The sequence below is a fragment of the Lithobates pipiens genome, unplaced genomic scaffold (assembly GCF_037356315.1).
Source record: "Lithobates pipiens isolate NorthernLeopardFrog02 unplaced genomic scaffold, aLitPip1_a1.2 Scaffold_3, whole genome shotgun sequence".
Taxonomy (NCBI): Eukaryota; Metazoa; Chordata; class Amphibia; order Anura; family Ranidae; genus Lithobates; species Lithobates pipiens.
In genome coordinates, this window is record NW_027507790.1 from 50,382,071 (window position 1) to 50,403,583 (window position 21,513).

At 42.0% G+C, this 21,513-nt stretch overlaps 1 protein-coding gene across 2 annotated transcripts in view; it reads left to right on the forward strand.

Annotated features, from left to right (window-relative positions):
• Positions 1-21,513, forward strand: part of LOC143940382 (septin-2) — a gene marked incomplete in the record, with an annotated part of 169,806 nt that overhangs the window by 121,768 nt on the left and 26,525 nt on the right.

Below are 21,513 nucleotides of genomic sequence, written 5' to 3' on the forward strand. Positions count from 1 at the left end.
TACATTTCCCATGATGCTCAACTACACTACACAGTGTATAAGCATCATGGGAAATGTAGTTCCAAAACATCTGGGGTGCCAAGGTTCGCCATCACTGCCATAGTGTCTCCCTGACTCTTCCCTGTGCTCTCTGCTGATGGGGAGCAAGTCAAGTGCTGGCAAAAGAGGCTTTGAGTGCCACTTGCGGTACCAGTGACAGGGGTTGCCTACCCCTGCTTTAGATGGATTTAAAAGCACACCCTAATACATTTCTGTTTCAATAAATTTTCATTAAAGATAAAATACATGTGTACATTGTGACATTTATTTACAATGACTGTTTCAGTGTTCTAGTAAAAGTTAGTTTTACTTTATTTCGAACATGTGAAAAATCAAAGAAGTAAATCATTCAGTAGTAGACAATCGCAAAATAGCTAGTTACACGAGAAGACAGAAAAAAAACTATAAAAAAATATTTAATTTACATACTCCAAAAGAAGAGGGAAATAGTACAAACGTATTTAATCCCACCCCTCCTCCATAATTAACAACACATTATTCAGAGTCTCATCGCTATAAAGTTATACAGTAATTAATCAAATATAATATACTAGTTATCAATATTCTAACTACACAACCATACACATATATGCATACATACATGCAAATACATTTCCATTCAGGAGTATAATTGTTGAGGGTGGGAGTCATTTTCCAGAGGATTCACTATAAAAGGTTCACTAATCAATATATCTTGATGTATTACACTATCAAAACTGTAGAATTTAGTATATCATGCAATCCATATTTTTAACACATAAGCTCAGTGTGTTATCTCTCAGATGTTTATTAGGGAGGGGGTCACACCACTGTGCTTAATCATTATAATCAGGACACCAAAGAAGCAGCTTAAAATGCCGGTGTTATTTCAAACAAACAACATCAGGCCAACCCTGTAAGTTACAAAAGTAACAAGGATCTATCAAAATCTTTTGGAAGATGACATTCTATCCATGCAGACCAAACCTTTACAAATGTGAAGAAAAAAATTCTATCATTGAGTATGGCTGACATTTTTTCATGAATTGGGTACCACAACATTTTCGTTTCACCTGTGCTATGGTTGGAATAGACTACTATTATGCTTTTGCCAATGGCCATTTATACCGCAGTAGAAAGTAACATCCGTAAACCAATATGATTTCTGATGCATTTAGGTGGCTTTAGGTTTAGTAGCACTTCTTTTGGAAAATTTTGGATGCCAATCCCTAGTAAAGTACACTGCTCAAAAACATTAAAGGAACACTTTTTAATCAGAGCATAGCATCAAGTCAATTAAACTCCTGGGATAGTGATCTGGTTAGTTAAGTAGCAGAGGGGATTGTTGATCAGTTTCAGCTGCTTTTAACAACAGGTGCACTAGATAGGCAACAATAAGATGACCTCCAAAACAGGAATGGTTTTACAGGTGGAGGGCACTGACATTTTTTTGCCAACTCTTCTTTTCTGACTAGTTACTTTTTCACTAGTTTTGCATTTGGCTAGGGTCAGTGTCACTACTGGTAGCATGAGGTGATACCTGGACCCTATAGAGGTTGCACAAACAGTCCGACTCCTCCAGGATGGCACATCAATACGTGCCATTGCCAGAAAGTTTGCTGTGTCTCCCAGCACAGTCTCCAGAGCATGGGGGAGATTCCAGGAGACAGGCAGTTACTCTAGGAGATCTGGACAGAGCAGTAGAAGGTCTTTAACCGATCAGCAGGACCGTAATCTGCTCCTTTGTGCAAGGAGGAACAGGATGAGCACTGCCAGAGCCCTACAAAATGACCTTCAGCAGGCCACTGGTGTGACTGTCTCTGACTAAACCATCAAAAACAGAATTTAAAAGGGTGGTCTGAGGCTCTGACATCCTCTAGTGGGCCCTGTGCTCACTGCCTAGCACCGTGGAGCTCAATTGACATTTTCCATTGAACACCAGAATTGACAGGTCGGTCACTGGCACCCTGTGCTTTTCACACATGAGAGCAGGTTCACCCTAAGCACATGGGACTGATGTGAAAGGGTCTGGAGAAGCTGTGGAGAACGTTATGCCTTGTGTAACATCGTTCAGCATGACCAGTTCGATGGGGGGTCAGTGATGGTCTGGGGAGGCATATCCATGAAGGGACGCACAGACCTCTACAGGCTAGACAATGGCCTTGGACCTATTGTCGGACCCTAAGCTGGTGCAGTGGGTACTGAGTTTCTCCTGGTGCATGACAATGCCCGGCATCTTGTGGCACGAGTGTGTAGCCAGTTCCTGGAGGATGAAGGAATTGATACCATTGAAAGGCCCCCCACGCTCGCCTGTCCTAAATCCAATAGAACACCTCTGGGACATTATGTTTCAGTCCATTCGATGCCGCCTGTTTGCACCTCATTCTGTTCAGGAGCTCAGTGATGCCCTGGTCTAGATCTGGGAGGAAATGCCCCAGGACACCATCTGTCATCTCATTAAGAGTATGCCCCGTTGTTGTCAGCCATGCATACAAACTACTGAGTACCATTTTGAGTTGCTGCAATGAAATTTCAGTAAAATGGACTAGCCTGCTACATCATTTTTTCACTTTGATTTTTGGAGTGTCTTTGAATTCAGCCCTCTGTAAGTTGATAATTTTCCTTTCCATAAAATGATGTGCATCCTTTCATTCCTAACACATTACCCAGTCCAGCGTGATATTTTTCCCTATTGAGATCTGATGTGTTTTCAAAGTGTTCCTTTCATTTTTTGTGAGCAGTGTATATACTAACTGATACATTTTAATCCAAAACTTTTCATTTTAGGGCACTCCTACCAAATGTGCATACGGGTTCCTGGTAATTGGCATCCCCAGAAGCAACGGTCAGAGGTTGCAGGCCTAAATTTCGCCAAGTACTACTTCATTAATCATTTGTAATTAGACTAATTTGCAACTGCGCTTAAAGAACAGAACGCAGTGGTCTACCATATTTGCTTTTAGTTTTCCCTGTCCAGACCCCTCCTAGATAATTTTCCCATTTAGTAAAGTCGGGAGACATTTGCCGTTTCAAAAAAAATCTGCCCATTCTGTCCATGTGTATGCAGGTCTGTCCGACAGAAGCCGGCCGTGCATGCTGGAAAACCAGCAGCCGACCAACTTCTATTCAGCTCTCTCAGCCAATTAAGTACACTTTATGATTTTAAGGAATGCATAACTGGAATAAGGGTGCTTTTATATCTCTGTGGAGATCAAAGTTAAAAGCAAATTTCACTTTATATTTTAAGCGGTTACTTTCTTAGATTCCATTAGCAGCTTAGTGGATGATTTTACGTGTTGCCTAGAGTTTTTTAATTACATCTTGGATCCTGTTGCATTTAATCACCTCTGTTCACTTCAACAGAATATGCACTTGTCTGATCATATTACCTGCTTTGTTCCTTGCCTTTACAGTGTATGTTCATTGGTTTTTTTACTTTGGTTGGTTTTGTAACCATTACTCAAAAGCTATTTTTTTGTATGATTTTCATATATTTACATGTTTTGTATTCCTTATTTTGACTGAGAATATTACACACATAGGTTTCTAGTTTCTCCCGTGTCTTTGCCGGCATTTCAGGGAAAGTGGCTATTGCTCCTGATGAATATCTGTTGGGATAAAAAAAACAGTCGGCATAGTAAAAAGTGTTTTTAGTCAGTCTGAACAGACTTGCATCACTATTCAGCATCTAAACAAACAAAAATGAAGTGCACTGCTTACTAGTGTTAAAAACATGATATATACTCCAAAAAACATTAGTGAAAAACATACATCAGTGCCATCACGTCACAATAATAAAAATCTTACATGTCCTACTTTTCAAAAGTATATGATACTATCCCTTTTTAAAATGTGACCCAAAATTATGCCATGTATTCTTTGGTGCTCAATATTGGCACACACCACTACTTTGTGTTCCTTTTCCAATGTAATAACCATAGGCCCACACTGCGCCTTTTCCCTTTAAGGGAATGTATGTAATAGCCACTCCTGGTCTCCTCTGGTGCACAGTAAGTCCTGTTAGCGCCCCTTCCCTTTAACAGAAAGCTGCAATAAACACCACTCCATCTTCTCCACAGGTAGATACAGATATATTATTCAAAGATAAAATAGTTCTTTCTATTTAAAATGTTTATTTAAGGTAAAATTATTAAAGATACACTCACATACAAAGGTGCACAATGCCTGTACACAAAGATAAAAACTCATCTAGAGTCTGTTGATATCCTTTTAAGCGCTCTCAACGGGTCTCATAGCATTTCCTGCTCACAAATGTATGTGATGTCATCAAGGTCAATCAGACATAGTCGGTCTTGATGATAAAAGCACATGGTACAGTACTGACTGTAACTCCTCACCATAGGATTGCCCATAATGTGGGCTTCAGCCTGAGGAAGAGCTACAGCCAACACTGACCATTATAAAAATGTCATTTTATTTGAAAAAGCCTACACAAATTTGAATGGGCCCAAGTGCTATGTGCACTGGGTCCCCTGGAAGATCTTCTGTCTAGAGTTCTTAATGGCACCCCAAAGGCGAGTAGAAGTTTCCCGTGAAAAAATGCACATCACAAAATGCGCCTGGCTCAGTGCCAAAAACCGTACATGAGCTACTTTGATGTGTGTATGGGCTGCCCTATGCTGTTACACGACATCTTTCCTCAGTAATGTGTTCACACACCCCCTGCACAGCCATTCACTGGAAAGATCAATGTACCGTTGTTTCTCTACCCCCCATTTCTCCAAGACCCTTATTCAGCTGAGAACAGAGATTATAGCCCCATTTCCATCTGTGTGATTAGAGGTCGACCGATATGGGTTTTTCTCTGGCCGATGCCGATATTTAGAAATCATGGCGGCCGATGGCCGATATATGATGCCGTTTTTTTTTGGGCTGATATGTTAGGCCGATTTTTGTTTTTTTTATTTTTTTTAAATCCCCATTCATCTCATAAAATCGAACACACCTTTCCCACTGGGGCGTTTTTCAGGCGCCTTTGGGCTAAAAATAGCGCCTGTAAAGTGCCTGCAAAATGGCTCCCCTGCAGTCTGTGTGAAAGACAAAGTGCTTTCAAATGGAGGCGATGCGCTGGCAGGATGTTAAAAAAAAAGTCCTGCAAGCAGCATGTTTGGAGTGATGTATACTGCTCCTCCACCACTCCTGCCCATTGATATGAATGGGCACCACTGCCAATGCGCATGCAATGCGATTTGGCAGCGGTGCTTCACGGGCACATTTAACCTCTTCCTCGGCCGCTAGCTGGGTTATATGTGCCCCACTAGCAGCTGAATAGCACTGCTAAAATGATGGTAAAGCGCCCCTAAAACTAGCAGCGTTTTACCATCAACGCCTGCCCACTCCAGTGTGAAAGCAGCCTTCATAAGTGATGCAGAAAATTTCTTACATTTAAACATTTATTAAACAAAACAAACCTCCAATCAGTTTACTTGTATGTATGATTTAGAGAAAAAAAAAACTATATATTGCATAAAAACAGGTAGTCAAAACTTTCGGACGAAAAAAAAATGGGCTAACTTTACTGTTTTTTAGTTTTAGTTTTTTTTTTTTTTTTTTTATCATTAGTGTATTTTTTTTCCCCCCAAAAAATTGCATTTGTAAGACCGCTGTGCAAATGCCGTGTGACATAAAATATTGCAACAACCGCTTTTTTATTCCCTAGGATCTCTGCTAAAAAAATATATATAATTTTTGGGGGTTCTAAGTGATTTCCTGGCAGAAAATACAGTATTTTTACTTGTAAGCAACAAGTGTCAGAAAAGATTTAGTCTTTAAATGGTTAAACTGAGAACTCTACACACTGAGTTGAGTTCATTCATTCAAGTGTAAACATTGTATCTTTTTGCTCTTTTCTTGGCAGACTGCCCAGAGAGGAGACAAGTCCCTATTACAGAAGTCATTTGCAAGTCGCACTGTAGTTCTAAATCGGCCTTTTTATCAGTACAATCGGCCGATGCCGATTCATTAAAAAATGACAAATATCGTCCGGCCGATATATCGGTCGACCTCTATGTGTGATGCTCCTGCGTCACATTTTTTTTTTTGTTGTGCTCTTTTGGAGCGACACTGTTCATGAATGGGTCTCCCTCTGCTCTAAAAAGAAGCACGTGTGCCAAAGTTTGCGATGTGTGACTGCTGCCTGTGTTTGAAATGCCATTAAGAAATAACACGCATTTCAGCTAGGCCCAGATGTGAACGGGGGGACCTATGTGAAGCCTTTAACCACATTAATACAGGGCACTTTCACCCCCTTCCTGCCCAGGCCAATTTTTAGATTTCAGCACTGTCACATTTTGAATGACCGTTGCGTGGTCATGCAACTCTGTACTCAAACAAAACTTTTGTAATTTTTCTCACCCACAAATAGAGCTTTCTTTTGGTGGTATTTGATCACCACTGGGTTTTTTGTTTTTTGTGCTACAAATAAAAGACAGAACATTTTGAAAAAAACATAAAAATAATTTTCTTTGTTTCTGTTATAAAACGTTGTAAATAAGAAAGTTTTCTCCTTAACTAATGAGCACTGATGAGGCTGGACTGATGATGAGGCACTTATAGGTGGCAATGATAGCCACTTATAGGAGGCACTGATAGGCACTCATAGGCGGCACTGACGGCAATCACTGATGGGCACAGATTGGCATTTTTAGTAAGCACTTGTGGGCACCCTCAATTGGTCTACATTGATAATCAATGCGATCATTATCAGTGCAGCCCCCACCCCCCTAACAAACCACCCCCCCAGCCTGAGAACAGCCGATCAGCTTGCCTCTACTTGTGCCTTGTCAAGTAGAGGAAAAGCCGATAAACAACACTTCATGGTTACCATGTGATGAGCTGTGATTGGGAACAGCTGATCACATGGTAAAGAGGCTATGCCATGGGCTTTTTACAGGTATCGGAGATGTGGTGTGTCAAACTGACACACCACACAATCGATCGCCACACTGTGTGCCCCCCGCTGGTGAGCTGCTTATCCTGCTGGACGTCATATTATGTACAGTCAGGATAATGCAACCACTTTCTGGCCATCATTCTGCTATATTTTGAGCGGGAAGTGGTTAAAAAAAAAAGTATTCCCATTTATTTTTACATACAGTACACTACTGTCTAAAAGTTGTAAGCAGGTGTAGATGAATGCTGTAATTTAAGAATGATTCAGAGATAAAAATGTTAATAGTTTATTTTTATCCATTTAACAAAATGGAAAGAAAATGGAACAGAAGAGAAATCCAAATCAATATTTGGTGTGACCACCCTTTGCCATAAAAATGGCATTCTTCTGGGTACACTTGCACACAGTTGTTGAGGGAACTCAGCAGGTAGGTTGTTCCAAACATCTTGGAAAACCAACCATGTGTCTTCTGTGGAGGTAGGCTACTTCAAATCTTTTTATCTGCCTGTATTTCTCTGGGGACAACCTTGATCCTGACCAGATCTCCAACTCCATTTGCAGAAATGCAGCCCATCTTGCAAGGAGCCTCCACCATTCTTAACTATTGCCTGTGGACACTCATTATTGTACTGCTGTCCAGCCCTTCGCGAACAAACTGCCTCTGACATAAAGTAGTTGAGTCGTTTAGCCTTGTTTCCACGTCAGAGGAATGGCTTTTTTGCCGCAATTCTTCCATGAAGACCACTTCTGGCGACACTTCTCCAGACAGTAGATGGGTGTACCTAGGTCCAACTGGTTTTCACCAGTTCTGTGCTTATGGCGCTGCTGGACATGTTCTAATGTCTAAGGGAAGTAAGCATGATGTGTCTTTCATCTGCAGCATTAACCCTTTCATCCCTTAGCATATTTCTGATATTTGTTGTTTACAAGTTAAAATCCATATTTTTTGCTAGAAAATTACATAGAAACCCCAAACATTATATATTTATATATGTGTATGTGTTTATATATATATATATATATATATATATATATATATATATATATATATATAATTCGTTTTTTTTTTTTTTTTTTTAACCTTTTTTTGAGACCCTACAGAATAAAATGGTGATCAATGCAATATTTTATGTAACACAGTATTTTTTGCGCAGCAGTCTTTCAAGCACAGTTTTTTGGAAAAAATACACTTTAATGAAAAAAACGGTAAAGTTAGCCCAATTTTTCTATATGATATGAAAGATGAGGTTATGCTGAGTAAATAGATACTTGACATATCATGCATTGAAATTGCGCACAGTCGGGGAATAGCGACAAACTACGGTACCTAAAAATCTCCATAGATTTTAAAAAAAAATTACGGTTACCTGGTTAGCGTTACCGAGGGGGTCTTTTCCTAGAATTGTTGCTCTCACTCTGAGTGCAGTGATTCCTCACATATGTGATTTGAACACCGTTTACATGTGCGGGTGTGACTTGCGCATGTGTTTTTTTTTGCTGCGGGGACAGGAGCGCTTTAAAATTTATATTTTTTTAATCTTTATTTTTACATTGTCTTAAAAAAAATCTGATCACATTTATTACTGTCACAAAGATTGTAAATATCTCTTGTAACAGAAATAAGTGTTAACAGGTACTCTTTATGGAGGGATGGGGTTGGGGGTCTAAAAACCCCAAATCCCTCCTTTTGCATTTCAAAGTATTCAGATCGGTAAAAGTGGGACGGGAGGCCCGGGAACAGCCACATCGGTTGTTATCCCTAAAGAGCCTGAATGCTTTCACACTGGAGCAGTGCGTTTGCGAGACGTTAAAAGAGCGCGCAGTGTGCTTGTAGATAGCGGTCTTATTTTTTGGGTTTTCACTATGGATATGTTCTACCTATGCAATCTGTGCCATGTTATTAACCAAGAAAACATTCCAGATTGAAAACGGGAATAACTTGGTGTTATTTAAGCTCAGCCATGGATACCCGGAAGCTCCTATTTTCATTTAAGGATTATACAAGAAAACACTGTACAGGTTTATAATTGTTTTTCCTTTACTTCTGATTAATCAAACGATTATATGAATGTTTTTTGCTCCTGTAGGTGAATACATGTTTTCTTTTTGGAGCATTTCAGTTTGGTCCAAATGGCTGATAGGTTTTTTTTATTTACTCAATTGTGAAAGTACAATATGTAGCAGGCTAATGCCTAGTACACAGGATCAGAAAATGGGACAAAAAATATTGCTTTCGAATCGATCGTACAATACTCTCTGACTGTTAGTACACTCATGACAGTTTATCTGAAATTATCCAAAGGGATCAACATAAGTTTTCTCCTACAATTTTCGTTAAATGGGTACAGTATTTGACCAAAACAAAAGAGCAAGACCACGCATTCTCGGAAAAAAAAGAATACATTACTTTCGAAGTTGTATTCTGTCGTACGAGACTTTTTGTAAGTCTAGTTACCTCTTCATTTTCGATATGAGACTAGCATGCAAAAAAAACAAAAAAACGCAGAGGATCATTTGTCCGACATTTTCATCGTATGTACGAGGCTTTAGGTCCCTTTTTCTGTAACTGATTGCATTTTTGGAGTAGTAATTTACTGTAATGGTGTTCCTCCACAAGGGGGAGCTGTGCTACCATTAGTTATGAGAGAAAATTTTTAAAAGTTAGAACTTTCTGACTGTTTGAAAAGTAACTGAGGCCCCCCAGTGTTTGTATTCTGTAAACGCTTTCCAAGCAATTATGTAGACTGAACAGTTCATAGTAAGATCTATAAAGAAACCACAACAAACTATGCCCATAATTTACTTGACCACCTGAGCCAAAAAGTGTGTTCACATGAACAGCTGAATTGGAGCCTGTTGTCTGATATGGGGTATACAAAACCCTTTTAGTTTGTAAATAAATTGTTAACTGTCAAAATTTACCTTAGATCAGAATATCTCAGGCTTTTTTTCAGTCACAGCACCTGTTAAAAATTTCACGGCACCCCAGTTAAAAGTGTAAATGTCATTAACCATCAATGAGAAAGCTGGGCACCTGAAATTATGTAGCCAGAATTGCCCCTAGCGAATGTGTGTAGTAGCAGCAATAGCCTCCAAGATCATTTGATGTGTGGGTGTGGTTGCAGTTCCAGTTTGCCAAATCTTTTGCCATCATGACAATGCAGTAGATTGTAGCTCAGACATCAAACCTATAAAAAATGGAGGTAGCTATCAGTAGTGCCTTGCAGTTGGTAATGCAACATTCTTTGATATTGCTGTGGTGGTCTTGTGTTTTTGACTATTTCCTCCTCACGTCTCATATTGCTAGCAATAAAAACAGGTGTTTATATCCCTTTACTATGTAAAAAAAACTTGTATATACTGTACATAGGTATTCTTGTGTGAGAGTTAAGCTCTAATTTTAGTAAGCAAACCAAGTTGACACAACTTAACCACTTGCCGGCCGTCCCGTAGCAGATTTACTGCTACAGGGTGGCCGTGCTGCGCAGGATCACATATAGCATGCCGCCGAATAGCGGCCCGATGTCTAACGGCACCCACCGATTGTTCCTTACATAGGCAGAATGGCAGTCTGCCTATGTAAACAAGGCAGATTGCCATTCTGTCAGTATGGAAGGCATTGATCCTGTGTTTCTGCAAAGCAGAAATACGATCTTTGCCTTCCACCTATACAAGCACCTCCCCCACAGTAGTAAAACACTGGTCAGGCACATATTTAAACCTTTGATCGCCCCGATGTTAATTCCTTCGCAGTGTCAATAGTACAGTGACGGTGCATATTTTTAGCACTGATCACTGTATTGGTGTCACTAGTTCCCAGAAAAGTGTCAGATTTGTCTGCCACATTATCGCAGGCCCAATATAAGTTGCTGATCGCTTCCATTACTAGTCAAAAATAAAAATCCCATGAATATATCCCATAGTTTGTAGACGCTATAACTTTTACGCAAACTAATCAATATAAGCTTATTGGGATTTTTTTTTACCAAAAATATGTAGCAGAATACATATTGGCCTAAATTGATGAAGTTTGATTTTTTTATTATTTTTTACTTATTTTTTATTTTTTTTGCATAGGTTTTATAGCAGAAAGTAAAAAAACATAAAACACACGCATATATATATAATTTTATTTGGGTACAGCTTCGCACATCAGTGCAATTGTCAGTTAAAATAGCACAGTGCTGTATCGCAAACAATGGCCTGGTCAGGAAGGGGGGTAAATCTTCTGAAAGGCAAATGCTTAATAAAGTGAGAAGTACATTTTTTGTATAATTAATGCAGTTATTTTAGAGAGAGGAGTTGTGTAAATGTTTCATTACACACCCCCAGATATTTAGAAGCAGCCGTTTTTCATCTCCATTATGTAGGCGATGGGGAGACTTATAATTCACAGATGAGATTGTTTTGATTCCTTTTCATCTCATATAACACTGCATTCTGGAAAGACCAACAGATATTTTCTGTACTTGCTGATAAAGTACTGAGCCTGAAAAAAAATTGAATGCAGCCATCACATTCTGTATAAGGACTAGTAAGCTGCAAGTTATTACATTTTTATTCTTGGGTTTAGTTTTTCTTTTAAAGCTAGAAATAGCTGGTAGCAATGTACAGAGGTAATCATGCTGTCTTTTCTAAGAGGTCTCAACAGAAGGGCAATGACCGCAATTAATGAATGTTTTTTTTTTTTTTTTGCATCTTTAGGATCTCTTCACATGCATATATAGGCAGTGGTTTTCTGGCTGTGCCCCCCCCCCTCCTCTCTTTTTAAATATACAGTACTGAAGTTTGATTTCAGGAACATATTTTGCAATGTATTTTCCTGGTTCTTGCTCGTTACTCCTACCCTGAAGTCTCATAATGTTGATTTTGGCTGCAGCTTTGCACCATCCTTCTCCTCATGTCATTGTCCAGGCCTAAGGTATTTTTAAACTTGCACAGCAGCAAACATCGTGGGAACATCCTGTTAGACTGTGACTCCTCCTTATTTCTCAAATACTTCCCTTTATAATCCAAGCCTCTCCAGACAGACACATCGTCTATCTGGCTGGGAGTGACTTGAATTACTATGGATACAATAGCCTTCTAAAAATGTCACTTTTATCATCTTTGTGGTTGTGTAATATAATGTCATGCTCGGCTAATAAAGTTTAACATATAATATAGGAATAGAGGCATTGGTAGAATACATTTGTGTACTACTATTCTGAAAATTCTAGCTATATTCGACAATATTATTTGCCATTTTAAAATACAGTACAGTTCATAAACATTAACCACTTTCAGACCGGACCATTTTGCTGGCTTAAGACCAGACCACTTTTTGCGATTTGGCACTGCGTCGCTTTAACTGACAATTGCGCGGTCGTGCGACGTGGCTCTCAAACAAAATTAGAGCTTTCTTTTGGTGGTATTTGATCACCCCTGCGGTTTTTATTTTTTGCGCTATAAACAAAAATAGAGCAACAATTTTGAAAAAAAAAAACGCATTATTTTTTACTTTTTGCTATAATAAATATCCCCCAAAAATATATATAAAAAAAATTTCCTCAGTTTAGGCTGATACGTATTCTTCTACATATTTTTGGTAAAAAAATTAGCAATAAGCGATTATTGATTGGTTTGCGCAAAATTTATAGCGTTTACAAAATAGGGGATAGTTTTATGGCAATTATTTTTTTTTTTTTTTTACTAGTAATGGTGGTGATCAGTGTTTTTTATTGTAACTGCGATATGACGGACACATCGGACATTTTTTACAAATTTTTGGGACCATTGTCGTTTATACAGCAGTCAGTGCTATACAAATGCACTGATTCCTGTGGATTTGACACTGGCAGTGAAGGAGTTAACCAGGGGGTGGCAGTGTAGGGGTTAAGTGTGTCCTAGGGGCGTGTTACTCACTGTGGGGGGCTGGGCTGTGTGTTAGCGAACACTGATCTCTGCTCCAATCACAGAGAGCAGAGATCAGTGTCGCTTGTTGCTAGGCAGAACGGGGAGATGCTGTTTACATCGGCATCTTCCTGTTCAGCCTCACCGTGAGACGATCGTGGGTATACCCGCGGAGATTGAGTCCACGGGACCCGCGACCCGACTCATGGCGCCGTGCACATGATGGCAGGGCGGCAAATACAAATGGACGTACCTGTACACCAATTTGCCTGCCCGTGCCATTCTGCCGACGTACATCGTCGTGCGCCGGTTGGGAAGTGGTTAAATTATAAATCGTAACCGCTATCATGCAGCTGTAAGAGTATCAGGTTGTAGACCAGGGGTAGGCAACCTTTGAGAGATAGAGATTTACGGTACCTGAGATCACCAGGGTGCGGCGCACTTTTTAACGAGCAAAGCCTAACTAAATGGTAAGAAACATGTAGAAAAATATAAGAAAACGAATGTCACTGTAAAAATATAAGCTTAGTGTGCCTTAAAAGTGGATACTGCCAGTCAGGAGGGTGGTGGACAGTGTCAGTAAGGCAGAGGTTGGTGTCGGTAGGGCAATGGACAGTGTCAGTGTTTTGTTTTTGTTTGTTTTTGTTGTTGTTTTTTTTACAATTACATTTTTTAATATTAAAGCCCCTGTTGGGGGCTTTGGTGAAATATCAACATTCTAAACAGACCCCCTGATGTCTCACTTGAGACAGGAGATTGAGGACTGTGTCCACAATCTCCATGTCTGCAGCCTCAGCTGCACAGAATGAATGAACAAGAAGAGCTCTGCAGTTTCCCTGTTCATTCACAAGCAGAAGCATAGTAAACACCGTTTCTTATGCTTCCATTTTTTATTTACACAGTGAGTGATAAAGGGGATGGTGATGAGAATAACTGTAGAGTTGAGCTGGATGGACTGGTGTCTTTATTCAACCTTACTAACTATGTAACTATGAGTGATTGGTACCGGGTGGGAAAAAGGAGGGAGCAAATTAAAGCGTTGAGAGGGAGAGTAGACAGCTTTCAGTTGCCACAGGGGGAGGGGACTACAGGGGATCATTTCTGGTAAATTCCACCCTTGCCGTCCCTCCTGTCCAGGTTTCCCTTCCTCTGCTTCTCAGTGGCGCAGCTTACTAAGTTGTTTCTTTCCCTTTTTGCCGCTCTGCATTTTTCTGAGACGATTGGTGGTCAGCAAGGAAGGGACACCTGCCCACAATTGACGGATAGATTGTAGACAATGTATGTAAATAAAGTTATCATCAAAACACCTTTGTATACATAAGTAAAATAAAAATATTTTAAGGTATGAGAAGTCAAGACAGCTACTGATGCTCAGTCTTTACAAGATGAGATTATACTTCCATCAAACGGTCTGTTCATGAATGAACACCTTATTGGGTTCCTAACCCCTATTTTACTACTATTTAGTCCCTTTTTATCTTAATATACCATTGAGCCTCAGTTCACACTAGATGCGTTGCAAATTTGCGGTGGATTCTGCACTGCATCAAAATCACAACCAGTTCATGCAAACCGATTGCGGAGTGTATGTTAAGTTAATGACACCCCGGAATCGGTTTGCAAAACGCGGTGCGGGTTGCAGAATTGCACCCATGTGATCTGATTCTGGTGCTGACAAAGTAAAAGGGTCCTGCACATGTTTGCTGTGAATGCAGTCTGATCTATACCAATCCATGGTTCAAATCACACCCCAGGGACACCACATGTAATTCACACAGGATTTTGTGCTGTGATTCCTGACAACACTCCCTGCATGTAGCAAAGTGTAAACACAGCAGACAACTTAAAGAGGAGATCCAGACTGACCCCAAAAAATACAAGAGATGGTCAGAGACTGCAGACATGATACAAGAGATGGCCAGAGACTGCCGACATACTAAAGAGGGTCAGCGACTACAGACATACTAGAGAAGGTCAATGACTGCAGACATACTAGTGAGGGTCAGCGACTGCAGACATACTAGTGAGGGTCAGCGACTGCAGACATACTAGAGAGGGTCAACGACTGCAGACATACTAGAGAGGGTCAGCGACTGCAGACATAGTAGAGAGGGTCAGCAACTGCAGACATACTAGAGAGGGTCAGCGACTGCAGACATACTAGAGAGGGTCAGCGACTACAGACATACTAGAGAGGGTCAGCGACTGCAGACATGATACTAGAGAGGGTCAGCGACTGCAGACATGATACTAGAGAGGGTCAGCGACTGCAGACATGATACTAGAGAGGGTCAGCGACTGCAGACGTGTTACTAGAGAGGATCAGCGACCGCAGACGTGTTACTAGAGAGGGTCAGCGACCGCAGACGTGTTACTAGAGAGGGTCAGCGACCGCAGACGTGTTACTAGAGAGGGTCAGCGACCGCAGACGTGTTACTAGAGAGGGTCAGCGACCGCAGACGTGTTACTAGAGAGGGTCAGCGACCGCAGACGTGTTACTAGAGAGGGTCAGCGACCGCAGACGTGTTACTAGAGAGGGTCAGCGACCGCAGACGTGTTACTAGAGAGGGTCAGCGACCGCAGACGTGTTACTAGAGAGGGTCAGCGACCGCAGACGTGTTACTAGAGAGGGTCAGCGACCGCAGACGTGTTACTAGAGAGGGTCAGCGACCGCAGACGTGTTACTAGAGAGGGTCAGCGACCGCAGACGTGTTACTAGAGAGGATCAGCGACGGCAGACGTGTTACTAGAGAGGGTCAGCGACGGCAGACGTGTTACTAGAGAGGGTCAGCGACGGCAGACGTGTTACTAGAGAGGGTCAGCGACGGCAGACGTGTTACTAGAGAGGGTCAGCGACGGCAGACGTGTTACTAGAGAGGGTCAGCGACGGCAGACGTGTTACTAGAGAGGGTCAGCGACGGCAGACGTGTTACTAGAGAGGGTCAGCGACGGCAGACGTGTTACTAGAGAGGGTCAGCGACGGCAGACGTGTTACTAGAGAGGGTCAGCGACGGCAGACGTGTTACTAGAGAGGGTCAGCGACGGCAGACGTGTTACTAGAGAGGGTCAGCGACGGCAGACGTGTTACTAGAGAGGGTCAGCGACGGCAGACGTGTTACTAGAGAGGGTCAGCGACGGCAGACGTGTTACTAGAGAGGGTCAGCGACGGCAGACGTGTTACTAGAGAGGGTCAGCGACGGCAGACGTGTTACTAGAGAGGGTCAGCGACGGCAGACGTGTTACTAGAGAGGGTCAGCGACCGCAGACGTGTTACTAGAGAGGGCCAGCGACCGCAGACGTTTTACTAGAGAGGGCCAGCCACTGCAGACAATGTCCCCATAACATCCCCCCCTAAACGACAATTTATGCTAGTTCATTAATTATGGTTTATGCATGTCTTATGCCGCGTACACACGACCGGACTTTTCGAGGGACAAGGTCCGGCGATCTTTCCGACGGAGTTTCGGCGGAGTTCTGATGGACTTTCTGAATGAACGGACTTGGCCACACACAATCACACCAAAGTCCGACGGATTCGAACGTGATGACGTATGACTGGACTAGAATAAGGAAGTTCATAGCCAGTAGCCAATAGCTGCCCTAGCGGATTTCTCGGTCCGGTGGAGTTCCGGTGTAAAAATTTAAAACGTTCTATTTCTAAAGTCCGCCGGATTTTTGGCAAGCAAAGGTCCGATGGAGCACACACAAGATCGAATTGTCCGACGGACTCGTTTCGTCGGACCTTTGCTGTCAAAAAGTCCGGTCGTGTGTAACCGGCATTAGTGATTGATTCACATCACAACTTCATTGATTTTTTTTTGGTACGATTTATGGTTTTGCTCGTTACTGCCCCACACATGCAATGCATGGCTGCATGTGTAGGGGAGTGATGAGCAAAACCATAAATCATAGGGTATCCATGTCAAATCAATGAAGTTGTGATGTGAATCAATCACTAAGACAATGACATGCATAAACCATAATTAATGTTGAAATGGCATGGTCATGCTCATTGGTCACTTTATTGTTTTCATAATTTGGCAAATTTGCAGTGCACATAATGGTGCATCAGATATATTATATATAATATGTTAGATTATTACTAGTAGTACTGTTGTCTGTGTTACTGTCAAAGTAGTACACATCTATATAGAAAAGCTTAGGTGTATGCAACTTTTCTACACCTTTGGGTTCCTCTCACAAATCCTTGCACTTGTACTTAAAGTGGTATAGGAGAGCTATAACAGCTCACAACATTTGGATCCTAGCACAAAGACTACTGTTCATCTGACTATGTATGTATGTAGTATACTATATAGGGGTAGGTAGGTTCCCAGCACCACACAGCCAACCCTTTATCCCACAACGAGAAGGACAGGATTGGATTCACCACTATGATTCCACTTTTCATGGTCACAAATTATAAGATTTTGTTTCCTTTCCTTTACATGCCCAGTTCACTCTTTAAGCCACAAGAGATAAGGTGGTGCTGTGCTGTCCACAGGAGACAGCCCATTCTTTATACTACAATAAGTTGGTGGTTGGTTTCCAAAGTACCTGATGAGGATGAAGGCTCTTGAGTACACTCACTGCTGGTCTCTGACTCCTATCAGTGTCCTGCTGCCCGCAGCAGCAGCCTGTGAGGAGGACTGGAGGATGGAGGACAACCGTGGCCATCTGGTGTCTCGGGTCTCCCACAGCAACCTGTTGTAAAAAGGACGGAGGCAGCCTGTGCACAGAGTGAGGTGAGCCAAGGAGGAAGGGTCTGGGGACCGGGTCATGACTCGTCGGGAGTTGGGGCACACTCGCGCCATGTGTCTCGAGGCAGCCAGTTCAACACGGCGATGCTGGGCGGCTGGGGGTGACGTCGGCTAACGACGCCCACGGCTCCTTCAGCTGCTTTTGGTTCAGTTCAGACTCCTAGGCAGGGCATATAGCTCCCCGGGTGACGTCATCAGAAAATCAATTATGCAAGTCGTAGCATCGATGCTGCATCGTGGGTGATCAAATCACGATGTATCAATGCTATGATTCATTTCAACGCCCCTTGTGTGAACCTGGGCTGAAAGCATTTTTCTATATCTACTTAATATGTGCAAAAAATAGCTGTTGATCTTTTCTGAGATCTTGGCATCTGATAATTGTGTTCATTGCCTATGCTAAACTTTTATTGCTTACATCAGGGGTCAGCAACCTCTTTCCACCGGGTTCATTGTATGTGAATGCATGGAGGGCAGCGTTCACCTTCTAATAAAAGAAAATAATAATATGCCTAACATAAGGGTGATGGGGTCCTTAATAGGGCCCCCCCCCTATTGCAGTGTCCTCTGTACCCCTATAGCAGTGTTCTCTGTCTCCTGCACCCCCCCCCACACTGTAGCATCCCCTGCACCTCCCCCACTGTAGTGGTTTGTCCACTGTAGTCTCCCCTGCACCCCCCCAACTGTAGTGTCTTTTGTCCCCTGCCGCCCCCCCCATTGTAGTGTCTTCTGTCCCCTTCACCAAACCCTGCCCCCATCCAGCCCTGTGAGAACAGCCACTTGCTGCTGTCCAATGAAGAGGACAGCAGTGAAAATGTCCGCGGGCCAGTGCCCGTGAATTAATCAGGGCCACTGATGGGCCGGACATTCAGCGGTGGTGGGCCACGGGTTGCCGACCCCTGGCTTGCATTGTTTTCTGCTGTCTCCATCTCCCTCAGTGTTTTGGTGAAAGGGAAGGTATTTGCAGTCTTGTCCTAGCTTGAGAACACTTCTTGTAGATTAGATACATGGTGGATTTAGATCTGTGTGTACTTCACCTGGTACACACTGAGTTTTCTCTAAGTGTCTTCCAGGACAGCCATGAGACCTAAGGCCCCTCAGCACAGGAACCATGTTAACCCCCACCAGATAAAAGGGTTGTCCTACAGGCCCCATGTCAGTATTAGTATTTTAACCTAAAAAGGTTTCCATATGAAGAGGACACAGCGCAGCCATGGAACAAAAATCCTAAGTTAGACCCGGACCTAGCATTTGAAGATATGGGCATGCTTAAGGATCCGATGGATAAAAGAGTAGATAATAGTAGAGTAAGAATAAGAGTAGCTAATTTGCATGTTTGTTGTCAAAAAGTCTGATCATGTGTACAGCCCTTTAGAATTCCCTTTTGAGCCCCTAGAGGATATTTCAGTTAAGTTACCAAAAAATTTTCCTTGTGGCAATTACCTCAGCTCGTAGGGTAAGTGAGTTACAGGCCCTTTCAGTGAGGGAGCCTTTCCTCACAATTTTTGAGGATCGGATTGTTTTGAAAACAGATCCAGGATTTCTGCCTAAAGTGGCCAGTACATTTCACAGATCCTGGGACATTGTACTGCCAACCTTTTGTAGTTCGCCAAAGGGCGACCAAGAAAGAAAATTTTAGTTTTTTAGACGTTAGAAGAATTCTTCTCGTCTACCTTGAGGTCACCAAGACCTTTAGAAAAACAGGCACTTGTTTGTCGTCTTTTCAGGAGCACACAAGGGAAAGCGTGCATCTAAAGCCACATTGGCTAGTAAGGATGAGTGGCTGCCCACGTGCACAGCCTGCCAGGGAGTCGACACTGCGCTAATCACAAGCAGTGAGACATTTCCTGATTTCTGCAGCCGCGCACCGGTACAATGTCTCACTGCCTGTGATTAGCGCAGTGCCGACTTCCTGGCGGGTTCTGCACGTGGGCTGTGCGAACACGCCGGAGCTCATCCTTATTGGCTAGATGGATAAAGTAATTCTACAACTTGATTGGGGTCCACCTGTGGTAAATTCAGTTGATTGGGCATGATTTGGAAAGGCACACACCTGTCTGTATAAGGTCTCACGGTTAACAGTGCATGTCAGAGCACAAACCAAGCCATGAAGTCCAATAAATTGTCTGTAGACCCCTGAGACAGGATTGCATTGAGGCACAGATCTGGGGAAGGGTACAGAAAAATGTCTGCAGCATTGAAGGTCCCAATGAGCACAGTGGCCTCCGTCATCCATAAATGGAAGAAGTTTGAAATCACCAGAATCTTCCTAGAGTGATCAGGGGAGAAGGGCCTTAGTCAGGGAGGTGACCAAGAACCTGATAGTCACTCTGACAGAGCTTCAGCATTTCTCTGTGAAGAGAGGAGAATCTTCCAGAAGAACAACTATCTCTGCAGCACTCCACCAATCAAGCCTGTATGGTTGAATGGCCAGACAGAAGATACTGCTCAGTAAAAGGCACATGAAAGCCCACCTGGAGTTTGCCAAAAGTCACCTGAAGGACTCTCAGACCATGAGAAATAAAATTCTCTGATCTTATGAAACAGAGATTGAACTCTTTGGCCTGAATGGCAAGCGTCATGTCTGAGGAAGCCAAGCACTGCTCGTCACCTGGCCAATACCATCCCTACAGTGAAGCATGGTGGTGGTAGCAGTAAGCAGGAACTGGGAGACTAGTCAGGCTCCAGTGAAAGATGAATGCAGCAATGTACACAGACATCATTGATGAAAACCTGCTCCAGAGCGCTCTGGACCTCATACTGGGGCAAAGGTTCATCTTCCAACAGGACAACGATCCTAAGCACACAGCCAAGATAACAAAGGAGTGGCTACGGCACAACTCTGCCCAGGGGCTGTACATCAACGCTTTCCATCCAGCCTGATAGAGCTTGAGAGCTCCTGCAAAGAAGACTTGGAGAAACTGCCCAAAAATACAGTGCCTTGAAAAAGTATTCATACCCCCATTGAAATTTTCAACATTTTGTCATGTTACAACCAAAAATGTAAATGTGTTTTATTGGGATTTTGTGTGATGGACCAACACAAATTGGCACATAATTGTGAAGTGAAAGGAAAATGATAAATGGTTTTCACAATTCTTTACAAATATCTGAAAAGTGTGGCATGCATTTGTATTTAGCCCCCCCTAAGGTTCTGTAATAAATGGCTTCACCATTAATTTACAAACGGGTGGACTCTATTTACTAATTAGGTGACTTCTGAAGGCAATTGGTTCCACTAGATTTTAGCTAGGGGTATCCGAGTAAAGGGGGCTGAATATAAATGCATGCCAAACTTTTAGATATTTATTTGTAAAAGATGTTGAAACCATTTATAATTTTCCTTCCACTTCACAATGATGTGCCACTTTGTGTTGGTCTATCACATAAAATCCCAATAAAATACATTTACACTTTTGGTTGTAACAAGACAAAATGTGGAAAATTTCAAGGCACTGTAGATGTGCCAAGCTTGTAGCAACATACTCAAAGACTTGAGGCTGTAATTGGTGCCAAAGTGCTTCTACAAAGCAAAGGCTGTGAATACTTATGTTCATGTGATTTTTTTTTTTTTTTTTCGTTTTTTATTTTTAATAAATTTTCAAATTATTCAAACAAACTTTTTTCACATTTTCATTATGGGGTATTATTTGTAGAATTTTGAGTAAAAAAAATGAATTTAAACCATTTTGGAATAAGGCTGTAACACGACAACATTTTGAAAAATTAAAGCGTTGTGAATACTTTCCGGATGCACTGTAAGTTAAGTTGTATTTTCTTATGTATTGGTGAGATATTTGTGGGGGGTTTTTTTCTCATTCATTTGTGCACAACCAATATTTTTCCTATTTTAGAACCTTAAAAACTGAACATGTAAATTCCATTTCTCTGGCCCTTGTCCACTGCAAGCAGAAACTTCTTAGGGGCAGA